The sequence below is a fragment of the Helianthus annuus genome, chromosome 9 (assembly GCF_002127325.2).
Source record: "Helianthus annuus cultivar XRQ/B chromosome 9, HanXRQr2.0-SUNRISE, whole genome shotgun sequence".
In the NCBI taxonomy this organism is placed as follows: domain Eukaryota; kingdom Viridiplantae; phylum Streptophyta; class Magnoliopsida; order Asterales; family Asteraceae; genus Helianthus; species Helianthus annuus.
The window spans coordinates 6,567,750-6,573,125 of record NC_035441.2 but is presented as its reverse complement, the minus strand read 5'-3'; the positions used below and the strand labels follow the sequence as shown (position 1 = coordinate 6,573,125).

Genomic DNA, 5,376 nt, shown 5'->3' with positions numbered 1-5,376 from the left:
TACTTAAAGTATGGGTGAAAAGAGGAAATGTCAAAATGGACTCAAAAAGCAATTTAAAAAAAAACTAAAAGCAAGGGGGCCAAAATGTATTTTACTCAAAGTATTGTGTGAAAAAGGGTTATTACGATTTGCGAATTATTTAACCATACCAAAAACTATTTGATTATATTTACTCTTATAATCAAAAAATCCCCAACATGATATTTGAAAGTTATTTACTTGGATTTTTGGTTGTCTGGACTGCAAGCCCATCAAAGTAACAAATAGCACCTGATTTCCGCAACTGGGCCCAATACGAACTGATGGCAGTATCTTCTATCTTCTATATATAATAAATAAAACTATTTGTGGGACACGTGTCAGATGCTGAGAGCATCTAGAGTTTTTTTTTTCCGCCCATACTTGCGGATCATCATTTGGGTCACTTGTGGATTATCCTACCCATTTTTCTATTTGGAGTTAACCCAGTTTGTTAATTACAAACTATTTCCAAACCCTAAAGTCGACGTTCCAATTACTCCTGCTGCTAAGAATTCGATCAACTGGGTTAACGATTCGTGTGCGGGATTAATCTACACGTTCTTCGTAAGTTTTTCTTTTTCAGTTCGTGCTTTCTTTGATTTGTTTTATATCAGATACAAAACTGAAGATGTAAGTTGGAAGGAGAAGTGTATTTTCGGTGTGTTTTAACTTTCCTTGCTTCTGAAAGACTTGACACGTCTTTCTTCTACAACTCAATCGCCGGTTGTTTATAGCCCTTTTCTCAAACTTGAAACCCTAATTCAAACAAGGTAAGTATCTGAACGTTTTGATTATCCAAACTGAGTCCAAATTTTTTTCATCCAAATTGGCTAAGGCCCGTTGTTCATCTTGATGATCTTCTTCGTCATCATCGTGCAATCTGTGGTGCTAATCTGTTATGACATGTGATATATGAATTAATCAACAAATTAGGTTTATTTTGTAATTTATCTCTATTTGAAGTCAGAATGGAATCCATAATTATGTGGTTAAGAGGGTCATATTGGTTGATTTTGCTAACATCGATTGAATTTGTATTGATTCAATTGGATTAAAGTTGTTAATATCATGCCATTGTAATCATTTATTAAAATTTCAATACGCAGATACATGATGAATTTATTTATCACGCAGAATCAAGTCACACTATCAAGAAGATGATGAAATGGAAGATATATATGATGATAATATGGATCATGAGATTCAGGTCAGAGGTATTGGTTCAGACACACTGATTGTGATGAGTATGATTTCATGGTTTGTTGCAATGCACTTACAACTTATACACATAATTCAACTAATGTTAGATCAGAACATGTTTTTTTAAGATATTCATTACATTAACTACTAACTTCAAACCTAATGTAGAGTAATTAGATGCAAAATACTTATGTTGCTGGAGTCTGATTAGGAATCAAGAAGTTTAAATTGATTTTGGCAGCAAAACTTAGTGTGGACATTGCAAGAGCATGAAGAAACCGTAGCTTAACGTGTCGAATCATCCAGTAGAACCGGTTACACCGTATGGTACACCTGGTTGAACTGTCCGATAGACCCAGTTAAACCGTTTCTGAGCCTAATCTAGTACGCTATAAAGACCGAATTTTAAAACATTGCATTTAACAGTATAAAATATTACATTGAGGTCCTTTTGGTGTGTAACTTTCCCTCATGTTTCTCAATTTATTCTTTTTGTTGGAATATATAGCTAATATTATATGATTATATATTTAGGAACTGAAGCAGCAAGGTGTGGTGTTGGTTGCAATAGAGGGAAGCATTTATCTTTCATGATATCCAAAGTCACTAAGAGGTGTGAAGTCTTTTTAAATTCACGATTTTTGACACTTTGTCCATATTTTTTTTTATTTTTTTTATACCTGGTATATATGGTATTTTTTTTATAAATAACTAATGCATTAATGATTGTTATAAACTTTGGGAAACCTTCAACCTGTTTAACATGTTCTCTAAATAGAAAAAATTAGAACTTATGTCACTGGTTGTTGAGTTTTAATGCTATAAAGCTTTTCGTTGATGAGCTAAATCATGAATCACAAGGTGAGTTTGATGGAACTTTTGTTATTAATAAATAAAAAGCGTGTTTGATTTTTTGTATAAAGTTTTTATAGTAGCTATTATCATCACTATAAACATATCATGTCACATGTGGCATGTGCACATGCTTTCTTTATTAATTAGTGACTTATGATAGAAGGCATTAGATAATGGGAATTTACCGAGAAGGACAAGTGATGCATCATCTTCAAGTTTTAAATGTAATGCACTAAAATGCATTTCTTGAAGGAGGATTTCAACGTTCGGCCAGATAAACAAGTAGGAGTGGCAGGTATTCATCGAGGCTAGAACTTTGTCTCTATAGCAACAAAGTTTCAGGTATTTCTAGCATTCAAAGGACATAGTTTAGATTGATTACATACCAGTCAGTCAATCAATCATTCTTCTCCCTTCATTGTATACCCAAGAATAAACATTGTGGATGGAGCTATTACAAGAGACATTTCATGGTCAGTTAGGTAGGTTGAATTGACCCATAAGTAATCTATTTTGTATATTTTTATTATTTTCTTTGCAAGTTCCTAATGAGCTTGATTAAAAAAACATCTCAGCATATTAAGTCAGTTAATATTTGTTTTTTTTTTTTGTATCTTTTTATAGTTATTTTTAATTATTTGAAAATTTATGTAATACGCAATTTGATTCTTTATAGTTTTATCTTTATTTTTTGTATACCTTATCAATACTAAATTGTTCAACCCGTGTATCACACGGGCATATAACCTAGTAAATGTATATATAAGACAAAAATCGAGAGATTGTCGGTGGCAAAAGCCACCGACTTTCCTTTTTAAGATGTTATACAATATTCATTCATTAGAAGAAGTCGCAGCCGCAAATTACGAAAGAGGGATAAATTCATTATTATTATTTTCATCCTTCAAGTCAATCTTGGATGTTTAATCGGTTCGGGATGACAACCGATGCTGTGAAGACAACCATGAGCGGCTAGGCTCTCTCGTGGCTTCCTCCAGGCGGACGGTTCAATTAGGTTTTTACTTTATTCAGTTTATACTCAGGTTTGGATATATTTTTGACCTTGACAACGTTGTATGAATACATTGATGTGTTGGTTTTTTTTTTTTTTTTTGAATTATTTGCATGTGTTTTTGAGTTCTTGCTTTACAACTTGTTCGGTTGATGACAAGACCTGGTAACTTGTTGAGTGACATAGAGTAGGTTGACTCACACTAGTAAATAGGGTTAATCAAATTATAAAAGATCTGATGACAAAGACCTATTTTTGATTACCAAATTAAATTAACCAACTTTCCAACATCATGTTTATATGATGGCCAATTAATTGAGTTTTATGAAACCTGGAACCTGAAGTTTGGAGGAAGTTACGTTTTATAAATCTGATATCTTTTCTTGTAGTTAGTTTTTTTAGCTTCTTTCAAATAAATCAAAACCCCCAATTCTAGATTAGTAGTAGTTAATTAAATAATTTAGCTAAACACTAACCACATATTCCCCGTGGATACGATACCCTACTTACGCTATCTACTTAGTTTAATTAGGTTTTTGCATGACCCCAATGACAGGTCATCAGCATGCCCCGTGGACAGCCTTTTCTCTTCCTTCATTAAATGCAAGTGTCAGTAGAGGGTCCCACACAGCTTCGTGTCCAGTGGGCACGACCCCGTGGTCAGCATCGTATTTGTACTATCAAGATTTTGCGTATCTTTGCGTTGACCACGCCCCGTGTTAAGCTGGGCACGCCCCCGTGGTGGGCGTAGAAGCTTTTACAGGTTTGTCTTTTCTGCAGGTGCCTGACCACGCCCCTGTGCTCGGCTGGGCACGGCCCGTTGTCAGTCTTCTGTTGTCTTGTTTTTGCTTTGGGGATACTATCAAGGGGTCGGGCAAGTCACGTTTATTCCTTTTCTTTGTATTTATGTTGGTTTTGGCTGTATATTTGTTCCTTTTGTTCGTTAAAGCTCATTTGATCCTGTAAATTTAAAAGGAAGACAAAACACACTTTTTCCAACATTAGTACTAAAAAGGGTTAGTTTTATGCCTCATTTGATGTAATTTATATGTTACATTTTGTGCACATCAGTCTGCAATTTCTATCTCTCAAAATCTTGTATTTCATGAGAGAACAAAACATTTTGAGTTAGACTTACATTTTATGAGAGAAAATTGCTACTGGGATTATTGAACCTGATAAAGTTAGTACAGAAATGCAAATTGTAGATATATTTACAAAGGGTTTGAATGCAAGTCAACATCAAACACTTTGTGAAAGTCTAGGTCTTTACAACATGTTTGCCACATGAATTATAGGGGCATGTTAAATTAAGTAATGGCAATATGGTAATTCATGTTGCTACATGTTACAAGTTTCTGTTGTTTGTTACACATTTCAAAGTTGTTATGACTAAACTGGGGTTCTAAGTGTACAGGTTTAGAAGTGCAGGGGTACAAGTTGTATATTCTGAAGTTAAAAGTGCAATAAGAGAATCATGGAGGGCCTTGTTGAAAGTATCTTTATATCTTGTATATAAAAGCTTGATACAGTGTTATTTCTCTAGAAGTTTTCAGTGGTCTCTCTCATCCAGGCGATTAGGGTTTGTACGCTTAGTGTTTGTATTGTTTGTAACAGATCAAGTGTGATCTGTTAGATCTCGTGTGAGATCTTGTTGTTCTGGTTTGTATAGATCAACTGATTATCATCAGTTGATCATCTTTCTTTCTGTATTGTTACAGATCTCATATTTTGTGAGATCTAGGGTATTGGAGGTATTTTTTGGTTTAGGTAAATCAATAAAGTTTTGTCACCATTTTTGTTGCTATTTCTTTGTGTCTTTTGTAGTGTCTTGATTATCATACCATTTTACACCTACTCTTAATCTTTGAGAACAAGAAAGTCTTATAGTAGGAACCAATGATATATATGTTGCATACATAAAAATCCAAGTTGTTGGAGAAAGATTTAGTCATTAAGTGTGTTGGGATTGAATAATCAAGTATGATTGGACAAGCTTTAAAGAAGTTTGTAAAAGAGAATCAGAAATTGGTCATTTATGGTGCTGGCTTATTGACTCAATATACAAACTAGGAGAATGAATGTTCATTATTGATGGTGATTTAGACGCTTTCATGGGTCGATCACATTTTTGGTTGATCATGTGTTGCATATAATTATCAACGTAGTACAGGCTACGTGATTTCTAATATGGATCAAAGCAGCATAAGGTTGCTTATTCTTGGGCAATATATATTGTGGATACTACAATCAAGAACCAAAGCAACAGGCGATGGCAATAACTTGTG

The 5,376-nt window shown here is 34.0% G+C and overlaps 1 long non-coding RNA gene across 1 annotated transcript; it reads left to right on the top strand.

Annotated features, from left to right (window-relative positions):
- The first annotated feature begins 474 nt into the window (after positions 1–474).
- LOC118481929 lies at positions 475–2,645 on the top strand. Its single transcript, XR_004866359.1, has 4 exons — positions 475–585; positions 1,156–1,235; positions 1,756–1,834; positions 2,240–2,645. It is a non-coding gene; the product is annotated as an uncharacterized LOC118481929 (long non-coding RNA).
- Positions 2,646–5,376: the final 2,731 nt, after the last annotated feature.